Below are 16,959 nucleotides of genomic sequence, written 5' to 3' on the forward strand. Positions count from 1 at the left end.
TTGTTTGAAATGTCAGTGCGTACCGATTTGTACTGACCCAAACTTCATCCAACTGTCGGTGGTTAGTGATTTGTACTGACCCAAACTCTTTCCATGTATCAGTGGTTACTGATTTGTACTGACCCCAAATTATTCTCTGTGTCGGTGGTTTCTGATTTTCACTGACCCTAATTTCTTTCCAACTGTCAGTGGTTACTGACTTTCACTGACTAGAAATTGTTTGAAGTGTCAGTGATTCCTGATTTTAATTGACACTAAATGTTTCCAACATTCAGTGTTTCCTGATTTGCACGGACCAGAATTTTTTTTTCCCATGTATCAGTGGTTACTGATTTGTACTGACCCCAAATTATTCTCCGTGTCAGTGAATACTGATTTGCACAGCTCTGAAGTTTCTCGAAGTGTCAGTGTTTCCTGATTTGCACCGACCAGAATTTTTTTTCCATGTATCAGTGGTTACTGATTTGCACTGACCCAAACATTTTCTCAGTGTCAGTGGTTACTGATTTTTACTGAGCACAAATTTTGCTAAGCGCAGATGGTGACTGGTTTGCACAGTCGCAAAATATTTTTAAAAATCAGTGCTTACCGATTTGTACAGACCCTAAATTTTTCCAATTGTCGGTGGTTATTGATTTCTACTGACCTGAAATTATTCTAAGTATCGGTAGTTACTGATTTGCACTGCCCTGAGATTTGTCGAAGTGTCAGTGTTTCATGATTTGCACCAACCAGATTTTTTTTCTCTGTGTATCAGTGGTTACTGATTTGTACTGACCCCAAATTATTTTCTGTGTCAGCGGTTACTGGTTTATACTGACCTGAACACTTTCTAAGTGTGGATTGTTCCTGATTTGAACTATCCCAAATTCTTTTGAAATGTCAGTGCTCACCAATTTGTACTGACCCGTGATTTTTCCACATTTTGTTGATGAATGATTTGTACAATCCCAATATTTTTCAAAGTGTTAGTGCTTACTGATTTGTTCTGACCCTAAATTTTCCCAACTGTCGCTGGTGACTGATTTGTAACTGACCATCAGTTTGACTAAGTGTGGATGGTTACTGATATGTACTGACCCCTATTATTCTCTGCGTCGGTGGTTACTGATTTTCATTGAAACTATTTCTTTCCAACTGTCAGTGGTTACTGACTTTCACTGACTAGAAATTGTTTGAAGTGTCAGTGATTACTGATTTTAATTGACCGTAAACTTTTCCAACTATCAGGGTTTCCTGATTTGCACGGACCAGAATTTTTTTCCATGTACCACTGTTTGCTCATTTGCACTGACCCGAACATTTTCTCAGTGACGGTGGTTACTGATTTTTACTGAGCACAAATTTTGATATGAGCGGATGGTGACTGATTTGCACTGTCCCAATTTTTTCTTAAATGTCAGTGCTTGCTGATTTGTACTGACCCAAAATTTGTCCACCTGTCGGTGGTTACTGATTCGTACTGACCTGAAATTATTCTAAGTGTCGGTGATTACTGATTTGCACTGCCCTGAAGTTTGTCGCAGTGTCAGCGTTTCCTGATTTGCACCAACCAGAATTTTTTTTCCATGTATCACTGGTTACTGATTTGTACTGACCCCAAATTATTCTCAGTTTTGGTCGTTACTGATTTCTACTGACCCGAACCTTTTCGAAGTGTGGACGGTGACTGATTTGGACTGTCCCAAATTCCTTTCAAAATGTCAGTGCTCACCGATCTGAACTGACCTGTAATTGTTTCATCCGTCTGTGGTTATTGATTTGCACTGACCTGAAATGTTTCTTACTGTCACTGGTTCCTGATTTGCATTGAATTGAAATTTTTCAAACTGTCACTGGTTACTGATTTGCACTGCCCCAAAGTTTGTCGAATTGTCAGGGTTTCGTGATTTGCACCGACCAGAATTTTTTCCATGTACCAGTGGTTACTGATGTGCACTGACCCAAACATTTTCTCAGTGACGGTGGTTACAGATTTTTACTGAGCACAAATTTTGATATGAGCGGACGGTGACTGATTTGCACTGTCCCAATTTTTTTGAAATCTCAGTGCTTACCGCTTTGTACTGACCCACAATTTTTCCAACCGTCAGTACTTACTGGTTTGCCCTGACCCTAAATGTTTCCAACTGTAGGTGGTTATTGATTTCTACTGACCTGAAATTATTCTCTGTGCCAGAGATTACAGATTTGCACTGCCCTGAAGTTTGTCAAAGTGTCAGTGATTACTGATTTGCACCAACCAGAACTTTTTTTCCAGGTATCAGTGGTACCTGATTTGAAATGACCCCAAATTATTCTCAGTTTTGGTGGTTGCTGATTTCTACTGACCCGAAACTTTTCTGAGTGTGGATGGTGACTGATTTGCACTGACCTGAATTCTTTTGAAGTGTCAGTGCTCACTGATTTGAACTGACCCGATTTTTTTCCAAATATCAGTGGTTACTGATTTGTACTGACTTGAAATTTTTCAAACTGTGTCAGTAGTTACTGATTTGCACTGCCCCAAAGATGGTTGAAGTGTCAGTGTTTCCTGATTTGCACCGACCAGGATTTTTTTCCATGTGCCAATGGTTACTGATGTGCACTGACCCGAACATTTTCTCAGTGACGGTGGTTACTGATTTTTACTGAGCACAAATTTTGATATGCGTGGACGGTGACTGATTTGTACTGTCCCATATGATTTTAAATGTCAGTGCTTACCAATTTCCACTGATAGAATTTTTTCCAACTGTCGGTGGTTATTGATTTCTACTGACCTGAAATTATTTTGTGTTACTGATTTGCACTGCCCTGAAGTTTGTTGAAGTGTCAGTGTTTCCTGATTTGCACCGACCAGAATTTTTTTTTCCCATGTATCAGTGACCTGAACCTGAACCTTTTCTAAGTGTGGATGGTGACTGATTTACACTGACCCAAATTCTGTTGAAATGTCAGTGCTCACCGATTTGTACTGACCTGTAAATTCTCTAACTGTCAGTGCTTACTGATTTGAACTGACTGTAAATTTTTCCACCTGACAGTGGAAATTCTACTGACCTGAAATTATTCTATATGTTGGTGGTTACTGATTTGCACTGCCCTGAAGTTTGACGAAGTGTCAGTGTTTCCTGATTTGCACTGACCAGAATTTTCTTCCATGTATCAGTGGTTATTGATTTGTACTGACCCCGAATTATTCTCAGTTTTGGTGGTTACTGATTTCCACTGACCTGAAACTTTTCGAAGTGTGGATGGTGACTGATTAGCACTGTCGCAAATACCTTTCGAAATGTCAGTGATTTGAACTGACCTGTAATTGTTTCAACCGTCTGTGGTTATTGGTTTGCACTGACCTGAAATGTTTCTTACTGTAACTGGTTCCTGATTTGCACTGAGTTGAAATTTCTCAAACTGTCACTGGTTCCTGATTTGCACTGCCCCAAAGTTTGTTGAAGTGTCAGGGTTTCGTGATTTGCACCGACCAGAATTATTTCCATGTACCAGTGGTTACTGATTTGTACTGACCCCAAATTATTCTGTGTGTCAGTGATTACTGATTTGCACTGCCCTGAAGTTTGTTGAAGTGTCAGTGTTTCCTGATTTGCACCGACCAGAATTATTTCCATGTACCAGTGGTTACTGATTTGTACTGACCCCAAATTATTCTCTGTGTCAGTGGTTACTGATTTTCACTAACCCTAATTTTTTTCCAACTATCAATGGTTACTGATTTTCATTGACGAGAAATTGTTTGAAGTGTCAGTGGTTACTGATTTGAATTCACCTGAAAATTTCCCAACTGTCAGTGTTTCCTGTTTTGCACCGGCCAGAATTTTTTTCCATGTATCAGTGGTTACTGATTTGTACTGACCCCAAATTATTCTCAGTTTTGGTGGTTACTGCTTTGTACTGACCCAAACCTTTTCTAAGTGTGGATGGTGACTGGTTTGCACTGACCCAAATTCTTTTGAAGTATCACTGCTCACTGATTTGTACTGACCCATAATATTTCCAAATGTCGGTGGTTACTGATTTGTACTGACCCAAACTTTTTCCACCATCTGTGGTTCCAGATTTGTACTGACTGGAAATTTTTCAAACTGTCACTGGTTACTGAGTTGCACTGCCCCAAAGTTTGTCGAAGTGTCAGTGTTTCCTGATTTGCACCAACCAGAATTTTTTTCCATGTACCAGTTGTTACTGATGTGCACTGACCCGAACATTTTCTCAGTGTCAGTGGTGACTGATTTTTACGGAGCACAAATTTTGATTAGCACGGACGGTGACTGATTTGCACTGTCCCAAATTTTTTTTTTGAAATCTCAGCGCTTACCGCTTTGTACTGACCCACAATTTTCCCAACCGTCTGTGGTTACTGATTTGAACTGACCCTAAATTTTTCCACCTGTCGGTGGTTATTATTTTCTACTGACCTGAAATTATTCTCTATGTCGGTGGTTACTGATTTGCACTGAACTGAAGTTTGTCGAGTGTCAGTGCTTCCTGATTTGCACCGACCAGAACTTTTTTTCCATTGCTGATTTGTACTGACCCCAATTTATTCTCAGTTTTGGTGGTTACTGATTTCTACTGACCTGAACCTTTTCTAAGTGTAGATGGTGACTGATCTGCACTGTCCCAAATTCTTTTGAAATGTCAGTGCTCACCGATTTGAACTGACTCATAATTTTTCCACCTCTCGGTGGTTACTGATTTGTACTGTCCCAAAATTGTTCAAACTCTCAGTGGTTGCTGATTTATACTGCCCAAAGTTTGTCGAAATGTCAGTGATTTGCACTGACCAGAATTTTTTTCCATGTACTAGTATTTACTGACTTGCACTGACCCGAACATTTTCTCAGTGTCGGTGGTGACTGATTTTTACTGAACACAAGTTTTGCTCACCGCAGATGGTGACTGATTTGCACTGTCCCAAGTTCTTTTGAATTGTCAGTGCTTACCGATTTGTACTGACCTGCAATTTCTCTACCGGTGGTTACTGATTTGTACTCCCCCAATATTTTTCAAAGTGTTAGTGCTTATTGATTTGGACTGACCCTAAATTTTTCCATCTGTCGGTGGTTACTGATTCGTAACTGACCCTTAGTTTGTTGAAGTGTGGATGGTGACTAATTTGTACTGACCCAAAATCTTTTGAAATGTCATTGCTCACCAATTTGAACTGAACCTTAATTTCTCGAACTGTCGGTAGTTACGAATTTTCACTGACTAGATATTTATCAAAGTTTCTGTGGTTACTGAGTTCTACTGACTCAAACTTCATCCAACTGTTGGTAGTTACTGATTTGCAATGCCACAATTTTTTTCCAAATGTCTGCGGTTACTGATTTGTACTGAACCCAATTTTTTCTTTGTATGGATGGTTACTGATTTGCACTGACACGAATTTTTTCTTACTGTCACTGGTTCCTGATTTGTACTGACTGGAAATTTTTCAAACTGTCAGTGGTTACTGATTTGCACTGCCCTAAAGTCTTTCGAAGAGTCAGTGCTTCGACCAGAATTTTTTCCCATGAATCACTGGTTACTGATTTCTACTGACCACAATTTTTCTAAGTGTGGATGGTTACTGATTTGAACTGTCCCAAAAGCTTTTAAAATGTCAGGCTCACCGATTTGTACTGACTCGAAATTCATCCAACTGTCGGTGGTTACTGATTAAGAGTCATAGAGTCATAGACACGTACAGTATGGAAACAAACCCTTCGGTCCAACGTGTCCATGCCGACCAGATATCCCAACCCAATCTAGTCACACCTGCCAGCACCCAGCCCATATCCCTCCAAACCCTTGCTATTCATATACCCATCCAAATGCCTTTTAAATGTTGAAATTGTACGAGCCTCCACCACATCCTCTGGCAGCTCATTCCATACACGTACCACTCTTTGTGTGAAAACTTTGTCCCTTCGGTCTCTTTTATATCTTTCCCCTCTCACCCTAAACCTATGCCTTCTAGTTCTGGATTCCCTAAACCCAGGGAAAATACTTTGTCTATTTATCCTATCCATGCTCCTCATAATTTTGTAAACCTCCATCAGGTCACCCCTCTGCCTCTGATAGTCCAGGGCAAACAGCCCCAGCCTGTTCAGCCTCTTCCTGTAGCTCAAAACTTCCAAGCCTGGCAACATTCTTGCGAATCTTTTCTGAACCCTTTCAAGTTTCACAACATCTTTCCGATAGGAAGGAGACCAGAATTGCACACCATTATGTTGTGGCCTGACCAATGTCCTGTACAGCCGCAACATAACCTCCCAACTCCTGTATTCAATACTCTGACCAATAAAGGAAAGCATACCAAACACCTTCTTCACTATCCTATCTACCTGCGACTCCACTTTCAAGGAGCTATGAACCTGAACTCCAAGGTGTCTTTGTTCAGCAACACTCCCTCGAACCTTACCATTAAGTGTATAAGTCCTGCTAAGATTTGTTTTCCCAAAATGCAGTACCTCGCATTTATCTAAATTAAACTCCATCTGCCACTTCTCAGCCCATTGGCCCATCTCGTCAAGATCCTGTTGTACTCTGAGGGAACCTTCTATGCTGTCCACTACACCTCACATTTTGGTGTCATCCGAAAACTTACCAACTGTACCTGTTATGCTCGCATCATTTATGTAAATGACAAAAGTAGAGGATCCAGCACCGATGTTAGTGGCAATCCACTGGTCCCAGGTCTCCAGTCTCAAAAACACTCCTCCGCGACCACCCTCTGTCTTCTACCTTTGAGCCAATTCTGTATCCAAATGGCTAGTTGTCCCTATATTCCATGAGATATAACCTTGCTAACCAGTATCCCATAGGGAACCTTGTCGAAGGCCTTAATGAAGTTGATTAGATCGCATCTACTGCTCTACCCTCATCAATCCTCTTTATTACTTCTTCAAAAAACTCAGTCAAGTTTGGGAGACATGATTTCCCACACAGAAACCCATGTTGACTATCCCTAATAAGTCCTTGCCTTTCCAAATGCATGTACATCCTGTCCCTCAGGCTTCTCTCCAACAACTTGCCCATCACTGACGTCAGGCTCACTGGTATATAGTTCCCTGGCTTGTCCTTACCATCTTTCTTAAACAGTGGCACCACGTTTGCCAACCTCCAGTCTTCCAGCACCTCACCTGTGACTATCGATGATACAAGTATCTCAGCAATAGGCCCAGCAATCATTTCTCTAGCTTCCCACTGGGTTCTAGGGTACACACGATCAGCTCCTAGGGATTTATCCACCTTTATGCGTTTCAAGACATCCAGCACTTCCTCCTCTCTAATATAGACATTTTTCAAGGTGTCAGCATCTATTTCCCTACAGTCTATATCTTCCATATCCTTTTACAAAGTAAATACTGATGCAAAATATATGTTTAGTATCTCCCCCATTTTCTGTGGCTTCACACAAAGGCCGCCCTGTTGATCTTTGAGGGGCCCTATTCTCTCCCTAGTTACCCTTTTGTCCTTAAAGTAGTTGTAAAAATCTTTTGGATTCTCCTTGATTAGTGCAGGATTGGTAAATGGGAGAATTGGTGCAGGGAAGCGGATCACTAATTGAAGCCTTTGAGATGTTCAGCCCGGAAACAGACTCTCCACGCCTAAATTTAAGAATGCTGGCAGCTCTCCACTAAATTGGAGAATCATTGCAAGGAACAACTAAATGGAAAAAAATTGGGAAAGGGCCTATCGAAACGTGAGAATTTGCAACGGGGCGTCGAGATAATGGGTGAATTAATGCAGTTCAGCACTCAATGGGTGAGTTATGCTGTGTTGCACTGAATTGGGGCAGGACATTACATTTTGGGAGATTTAGAGTAGGGCACCCCTAAATTGGATGAGGGCATCAGTCAGTATGAGGATTGGTGTAAGGCAACAATGAGCGGAGAACTTGTTCAGGACATCAGCAATTCGGGGAAATGGTGCTAAGCAACACTGAATTGGTGTGGGGTAACAGTAAATGCTGATAACTTCGAGAATTGGAGTAAATGGGAGAACACGTGCAGTGAATCATTAAATATGACAAATAGTGCAAAGGATTAGAGGTCCAGATTCAATACAGTGCACCACGAAATGGGGGAATTGGTGCGGTTTACCACGAAACGGAAGATATGTGTTGGATCGGTCATTTGAGAGATATGATGCATAAATCGCAAGATTAGAGAATTCGGGCAGCGGACTACTAAATGGGAGAATTATTGCAGGAAATACTAAATGGAAAACCTGGTGCACTGTGGAGCTCAATTACAGGATGGGTGCATGGCACCAGGAAATGGGAGGATTAGAGTAACGCACCCATCAATGGTAGAATTGGGATAAGACATCAGTAAATAGAAGAATTAGTACAGGGATATGAGTAAATGGGAGATCTGTTGGAAACAATAAATGGAAGATCTAGTGCACAGTGCCATTCCATTAGAAAATTGTAGTGTGTGCCAATATATTGGAAAGTTGGAGCAGAGCATGTCTAAATTCGGGAATAGGGGGCCAGGGAATCAATAAAAAGAAGAAATGTTGCAAGCATTGGTAAATTGGAAATTCAGTTCAGTGCATTACTAAACGAAAAAATAAAATCAGCAGGGCATCCGTACATTGAAGATGTTTATCAGGGAACAATTAATGAAAGGAATTGATGCAGAGCAAAATTAATTGGAGAATTCATGCAGATGTCATTAAATTCCTAGTGGGAGGACTGAGGCAGGATTACCTCAATGGGGGAGTTGGTGAAATTCCCGACATAGTGCAGGATTGGTCAATGGGAGAACTGGTGCAGGGAAGCGGAGCACTAATTAGAGCTTTCGAGATGTACAGCATGGAAACAGCACCTTCAGTCCAACTTGTCCACGCCTAAATTTAAGAATTCTGACAGCTCTCCAGTATATTTGAGAATCATTGCAAAATGGAAAATTTGGAAAAGGACTGATTGAAATGTGAGAATTTGCAACGGCATCAGTTAATGGGTGAATCGGTGCAGTTCAGCACTAAATGGTTGAGTTATGTTGTGTTGCACTAAATGAGAGAATTGGGGCGGGACATTACCTTTTTGTTAGATCGAGAGTAGGGCATCACTCAACTGGGCGAGGTCATCAGTCAGTATGAGGATTGGTATAAGGCAACACAGAGTAGAGACCTTGTTCAGGAAATCAAGAATTGGTGGAAATGGTGCGAAGCAACACTGAATTGGAGAATTGGTGTGGGGTATCAGCAAATGAAAGACCTGGTACAGGGTGCTGATAACTTCAAGAATTGGAGCAAATGGGAGAACGCGGACAGTGAATCAGAAAATGGGACAAATGTTGGAAAGGATTATTGTTCCAGATTCAATACAGTGCACCACGAAATGGGGGAGTTGTTGCAGTTCACCATTAAAGGGAAGATATGTTTAGGATTGGAAATTAGGAGATTTGATGCAGGGATCGCAAATTCTGGCAGCGGACTACTAAATGTGAGAATTGTTTCAGGGAAATACTGAATGGAAGAACTGGTGCACAGTGGAGCTAAATTAGAGAATGGGTGCATGGCACCAGTAAATGAGAGAATTAGAGTAGTGCACCCTTAAATGGTAGAATCTGCTAAGGCATCAGTTAATGGATGAATTAGTACAGGGGTATAAGTAAATGGGAGACTTGGTGGGAATCAATAAATGGAAGATTCGGTGCACAGAGCCATTACATTGGAAAACTGGTGTGTGTGTCAATATATTATAAAATTGGAGCAGAGTATGTCTAAATTGGGGAATAGGGGCCTGGGGATCAATAAAAAGAAATATTGCAAACACCAGTGAATTTGAGATTCAGTTCAGTTCACCACTAAATGAAAACCATTCAGCAGGGCACTCATACGTGGAAGAAGTGTTTCAGGGAACAATTAGATGGAAGGAATTGATGCAGGTCATCAATAATTAGAGAATTCTCGCAAGTGCCCTTACATTGGGCAGAGTAACACTCAATGGGAGAGTTGGTGCAGTTTCAGGATTTGTGCAGGATTGGTAAATTGGAAAAATGGTGCAGAGCAGCGGAGCCATAGTCATACAATCATAGAGATGTACACCATGGAAACAGACACCTCAGTCCGACTTGTCTTTAACTCAAGTTTAGAATTCTGCAGCTCTCCACGAAATTGGAGAAACATTCCAAGGAACTACTAAATGGAAGAATTGGGCAAGGGCTTATCGAAACAAGAGAATTTGGAACAGGACATCTGATAATGGCAAATTGGTGCAGTGTAGCACTAAATGGGAGAATTGGGACAGGACAATACTTGATGCGGGAATAAGAATAGGGCACCCCTAAATTGGGCGAGGACATCAGTCAAAATGAGGATTGGTGTAAGGCAAAAATGAATGGAGAACTTGTTCAGGACATCAGTAATTGGGGGAAATGGTGCTAAGCAACACTGAGTTGGAGAATCGGTACGGGGGCCATCAGTAAATGAGAGTCCTGGTGCACACTGGAGCTAAATTATAGAATTGGTGAATGGCAACAGTAAATGGGAGAATTAGAGTAGGGCTATGAGTAAATGGGAGATTTGATGGGAATTAATAAATGGGATATCTGCTGCACAGTGCCATTACATTAGAAAATTGGTGGGAGTGCCAATATGTTGGAAAATTGTAGCAGAACATGTCTAAATTGGGGAATAGGGAAAAGGGAATCAGTAAAAGAAGAAACGTTGCAAGCATTGGTAAATTGGAGATTCAATTCAGTGCATCACAAAATGAAAAACAATTCAGCAGGGCATCTGTACGTGGAAGAAGTGTTTCAGGGAACAATTAACGAAAGGAACTGATGCAGGGCAACAATAATTGGAGAATTCATGCAGGTGCCATTAAATTCTAAGTGGGAGGACTGAGGCAGGATAACACTCCATGCGTGAGTTGGTGATATTCCCGAATTAGAGCAGGATTGGTAAATGGAAGAATTGGTGCAGGGAAGTGGAGCACTAATTAGAGCCTTCGAGATGTCCAGCACAGATACAGACCCTTCAGTCCAACTTGTCCAAGCCAAAATTTAAGAATGCTGTCAGCTCTCCACTAAATTGGAGAATCATTGGAAGAAATGACTAAATGGAATCAATTTGGAAAGGACTTATCGAAATGTGAGAATTTGCAAGAGGGCATTGTGATAATCGATGAATTATTGCAGTTCAGAGCTAAGCGGGTGAGTTATGGTGTGTTGCACTGAATGGGAGAATTGGGGCAGGACATTACCTTTTGGGAGATTTAGAGTAGGGCATCCCTAAATTGGGCGAGGGCATCAGTCAGTATGAGGATTGGTGTAAGGCAACACTGAGTGGAGAACACGTTCAGGACATCAGCATTTCGGGGAAATGATGCTAAGCAACACTGAATTTGCGTAAGGTAACAGTAAATGCTGATAACTTCGAGAATTGGAGAAAATGGGAGAACGCGGGCAGTGAATCATTAAATAGGACAAATATTGCAAAGGATTAGAGGTCCAGATTCAATACAGTGCACCACGAAATGGGGGAATTGGTGCAGTTTACCACGAAACGGAAGATATGTGTTGGATCGGTCATTTGGAGCTATGATGCATAAACCGCAAGTTTAGAGAATTCTGGCAGTTGACTACTAAATGGGAGAATTGTTGCAGAAAATACTAAATGGAAAACCTGGCGCACAGTGGAGCTCAATTACAGGATGGGTGCATGGCACCAGGAAATGGGAGAATTAGAGTAGTGCACCCATCAATGGTAGAATCGGGATAAGGCATCAGTAAATAGAAGAATTAGTACAGGGATATGAGTAAATGGGAGATCTGTTGGAAACAATAAATGGGAGATCTAGTGCACAGTGCCATTCCATTGTAAAATTGTAGTGTGTGCCAATATATTGGAAAATTGGAGCAGAGCATGTCCAGATTGGGGAATAGGGGCCAGGAAAGAAATGTTGCAAGCATTGATAAATTGGAAATTCAGTTCAGTGCATTACTAAACGAAAAAATAAAATCAGCAGGGCTTCTGTACGTTGAAGATGTTTATCAGGGAACAATTAATGAAAGGAATTGATGCAGAGCAAAATTAATTGGAGAATTCATGCAGATGTCATTAAATTCTTAGTGGGAGGACTGGGGCAGAATTACCTCAATAGGGAGTTGGTGAAATTCCCGACCTAGTGCAGGGTTGGTAAATGGGAGAACTGGTGCAGGGAAGCGGAGCACTAATTAGAGCCTTCAAGATGTCCAGTTCGGAAACAGACCCTTCAGTCCAAATTGTCCACGCCTACATTTAAGAATTCTGACAGCTCTCCAGTATATTTCAGAATCATTGTAAGAAACTACTAAATGGAAAAATTGAGAACGGGCTTATTGAAATGTGAGAATTTGCAACAGGGCATCAGATAATGGGTGAATCAGGGCAGTTCTGCACTAAATGATTGAGTTATGTTGTGTTGCACTAAATGGGAGAATTGGGGCAGGACAATACCTTTTGGGAGATATAGAGTAGGGCATCGCTAAATTGGGCGAGGTCATCAGTCAGTATGGGGATTGGTGTAAGGCAACACAGAGTAGAGACCTTGTTCAGGAAATCAGGAATTGGGGGAAATTGTGCTAAACAACACTGAATTGGAGAATTGTTGTGGGGTATCAGTAAATGGAAGATTTGGTGCTGGGTGCTGATAACTTTGCGAATTGGAGCAAATGGGAGAACGCGGCAGTGAATCAGTAAATAGAACAAATGTTGGAAATGATTAATGTTCCAGATTCAATACAGTGCACCACGTGATGGGGGAGTTGGCGCTGTTTACCACTGAAGGTAAGATATGTGTAGGATCGGTAATTTGGAGATTTGATGCAGTACTCGCAGGATGAGAGAATTCTGGCGGTGGCCTATTAAATGGGAGAATTATTGAAGTGAAATATTGAATGGAAGAACTGGTGCACAGTGGAGCTAAATTAGAGAATGAGTGCATGGCACCAGGAAATGAGAGAATTAGAGTAGTGCATCCTTAAATGGTAGAATTTGCTAAGGCATCAGTTAATGGATGAATTAGTACAGGGGTATAAGTAAATGGGAGACTTGGTGGGAATCAATAAATGGAAGATTCGGTGCACAGAGCCATTGCATTGGAAAAATTGTGTGTGTGTCAATATATTATAAAATTGGAGCAGTGCATGTATAAACTAGGGAATAGGGGCCTGGGGATCAATAAAAACAAATATTGGAAGCATCGGTGAATTTGAGATTCAGTTCAGTTCACCACTAAATGAAAACAATTCAGCAGGGCACCTGTACGTGGAAGAAGTGTTTCAGGGAACAATTAGACGGAAGGAATTGATGCAGGTCATCAATAATTGGAGAATTCTTGCAGATGCCCTTAAATAGGGCAGGGTAATACTCAATGGGAGAGTTGGTGCAGTTTCAGGATATGTACAGGTTTGGTAAATGGAAGAAATGGCGCAGAGCAGCGGAGTCATAAATAGTCATACAATCACAGAGATGTACACAATCGAAACAGACACTTCAGTCCAACTTGTCTGTGACTCAATTTTAGAATTCTGGCAGCGCTCCAGAAATTGGAGAACCATTCCAAGGAACTACTAACTGGAAGAAATGACATAAGAGAATTTGGAACAGGGCACCCGATAATGGCAAATTGCTGCAGTTGACACCAAATGGGAGAGTTTCAGTTTAGCAGTGAATGGGAGAATTGGGACAGGAAAACACTTGATGTGGGACTAAATGGAAGAATTGGGCAAGGGCTAATCAAAACAAGAGAATTTGGAACAAGGCATCCAATAATAACAAATTGCTGCAGTTGGCACCAAATAGGAGAGTTTCAGTTCAGCAGTGAATGGGAGAATTGGTGCAGTGTAGCACTAAATGGGAAAATTGGGACAGGACAATACTTGATGCGGGAATGAGAGTAGGTAACCCTTAATTGAGCGAGGGCATCAGTCAGAATGAGGACTGGTGTAAGGCAAAACTGAATGGGGAACTTGTTCAGGACATCAGTAATTGGGGGAAATGGTGCTAAGCAACACTGAATTAGAGAATCAGTGCGGGAGCCATCAGAAAATGAGAGTCCTGGTGCACAGTGGAGCTCAATTAGAGAATTGGTGCTTGGCAACAGTAAATGGGAGAATTAGAGTAGCACACCCTTAAATGGTAGAATCGGGCCAGGGCACCAGTAGGTGGAAGAATTTGTGCAGGGATATAAGTAAATGGGAGTTTTGGTGGAAACAATAAATGGGATATCTGCAGCGCAGTGCCATCCCATTAGAAAATTGGTGGGAGTGCCAATATATTGTAAAATTGAATCAGAGCATGTCTAATTTGGGGAATAGGGGCCAGGGGATCAATAACAAAAAATGTTGCACGCATCGCTAAATTGGAGATTCAGTTCAGTGCATCATTAAATGAAAAAAGAAATTCAGCAGGGCATCGGTCCGTGGAAGATTTGTATCAGGGAACAATTAAATGGAAGGAATTGATGCAGGGCACAAATAATTGGAGGATTCATGTCGGTGCCAAGTGGAAGGACTGGGGCAGAATAATGTCAATGAGTGAGTTGGTGAAATTCCTGAATTAGTGCATGATCGGTAAGTGGGAGAATTGGTGCAGGGAGGCGGAGCACGAATTAGAGCCTTAGAGATGTACAACACGGAAACAGACCCTTCAGTCCAACTTGCCCACGTGTATATTTAAGAATGCTGGCAGGGCTCCACTAAATTGGAGAATCATTGCAATAAATTACTAAGTGGAAAAATTGGGAAAGGGCTTATCGAAATATGAGAATTTGCAACAGGGCATCAGATAATGGGTGAATTATTGCACTTCAGCACTAAATGGGTGCGTTATGCTGTGTTGCACTAAATGGGAGAATTGGGGCAGGACATTACCTTTTGAGAGACTTAGAGTAGGGCACCCCTAAATTGGGCGAGGGCATCAGTCAGTATGAGGATTGGTGTAAGGTAATACTGAGTGGAGAACGTATTCAGGACATCAGCAATTATTGGAAATGGTGCTAAGCAACATTGAATTGGAGAATTGGTGTGGGTTATCAGCAAATGAGAGACCTGATGCAGAGTGCTGATAACTTCAAGAATTGGAGCAAATGGATCAGGCAATGAATCAGTAAATAGGACAAATGTTGGAAAGTATTATTGTTCCAGATTCAAAATAGTGAACCATGAAATGGGGGAGTTGGTGCAGTTCATCACTAAAGGGAAGATATGTTTAGGATTGGTAATTTGGAGATTTGATGCAGGGATTGCAAATTCTGGTAGTGAACTTCTAAATGAGAGAATTATTTCATGGGAATACTGAATGGAAGAACTTGTGCACAGTGGAGCTAAATGAGAGAATGAGTGCAGTAAATGGGAGAATTCGAGTAGTGCACCCTTAAATGGTGGAATCTGCTAAGGTATAAGTAAATGGAAGAATTAGTACAGGGGTATAAGTAAATGGGAGACTTGGTGGGAATGAATAAATGGGAGATTCGGTGCACAGAGTCATCACATTGTAAAACTGGTGTGTGTGTGTGTGTGTGTGTGTGTGTGTCTCAATATATTAGAAAAGTGGAGCAGAGCATGTCTCAATTGGGGAATGGGGCCTGGGGATCAATAAAAAGAAATATTGCAAACACCAGTGAATTTGAGATTTAGTTCAGTACACCACTAAATGAAAACAATTCAGCAGGACACCTGTACATGGAAGAAGTGTTTCAGGGAACAATTAGATGGAAGGAATTGATGCAGGTCATCAATAATTAGAGAATTCCTGCAAGTGCCCTTACATTGGGCAGGGTAATACTCAATGGGAGGGTTGGTGCAGTTTCAGGATTTTTGCAGGATTGGTAAATGGGAGAAATGGTGCAGAGCAGCGGAGCCATAAATAGTCATACAGTCATAGAGATGTACAACATGGAAACAGACACTTCACTCCAACTTGTCTATAACTCAGTTTTAGAATTCTGGCAGCTCTCCACGAAATTGGAGAACATTCCAAGGAACGACAAAATGGAAGAATTGGGCAAGGGCTTATCGAAATAAGAGAATTTGGAACTGGGCATCCGATAATGGCAGATTGCTGCAGTTAGCACCAAATGGGAGAGTTTCTGTGAAGCACTAAATGGGAGAATTGGGGCAGGACAATACTTGATGTGGGAATAAGAGTAGGGCACCCCTAAATTGGGTGAGGACATCAATCAAAATAAGGATTGGTGTAAGGCAAAAATGAATGGAGAACTTGTTCAGGACGTCAGTAATTGGGGGAAATGGTGTTCAGCAACACTGAATTGGAGAATCATTGTGGGCCATCAGTAAATGGGAGAGCTGGTGTAAAGTGGAGCTAAATTAGAGAATTGGTGCATAGCAACAGTAAATGGGAGAATTAGAGTAGAGCACCCTTAAATGGTAGAATCGGGCTCGGGCACCAGTAAATGGAAGAATTAGTACAGGGCGATGAGTAAATGGGAGATTTAGTGGGAATCAATAAATGGTATATCTGCTGCACAGTGCTGTTACATTAGAAAATTTGTGGGAGTGCCAATACATTGGGAAATTGTAGCAGAACATGTCTAAATTGGGGAAAAGGGAACAGGGAATCAATAAAAGAAGAAATGTTGCAAGCATTGGTAAATTGGAGATTCAATTCAGTGCATCACGAAATGAAAAACAATTCAGCAGGGCATCTGTATGTGGTAGATGTGTTTCAGGGAACAATTAATGAACGGAATTGATGCAGGGCAACAATAATTGGAGATTTCATGCAGGTGCCATTAAAGTCCAAGTGGGAGGACTGAGGCAGGATAACACTCAATGGGTGAGTTGGTGAAATTCCTGAATTAGTGCAGGATTGGTAAATGGGAGAATTGGTGCAGGGAAGTGGAGCACTAATTACAGCCTTAGAGATGTACAGCACGGAAACAGACACTTCAGTGCAACGTCTCCACGCCTAAATTTAAGAATTCTGACAGCTCTCCACTAAATTGAAGACTCA

The sequence above is a fragment of the Hemiscyllium ocellatum genome, chromosome 42, assembly GCF_020745735.1.
Source record: "Hemiscyllium ocellatum isolate sHemOce1 chromosome 42, sHemOce1.pat.X.cur, whole genome shotgun sequence".
Classification (NCBI taxonomy): Eukaryota; Metazoa; Chordata; class Chondrichthyes; order Orectolobiformes; family Hemiscylliidae; genus Hemiscyllium; species Hemiscyllium ocellatum.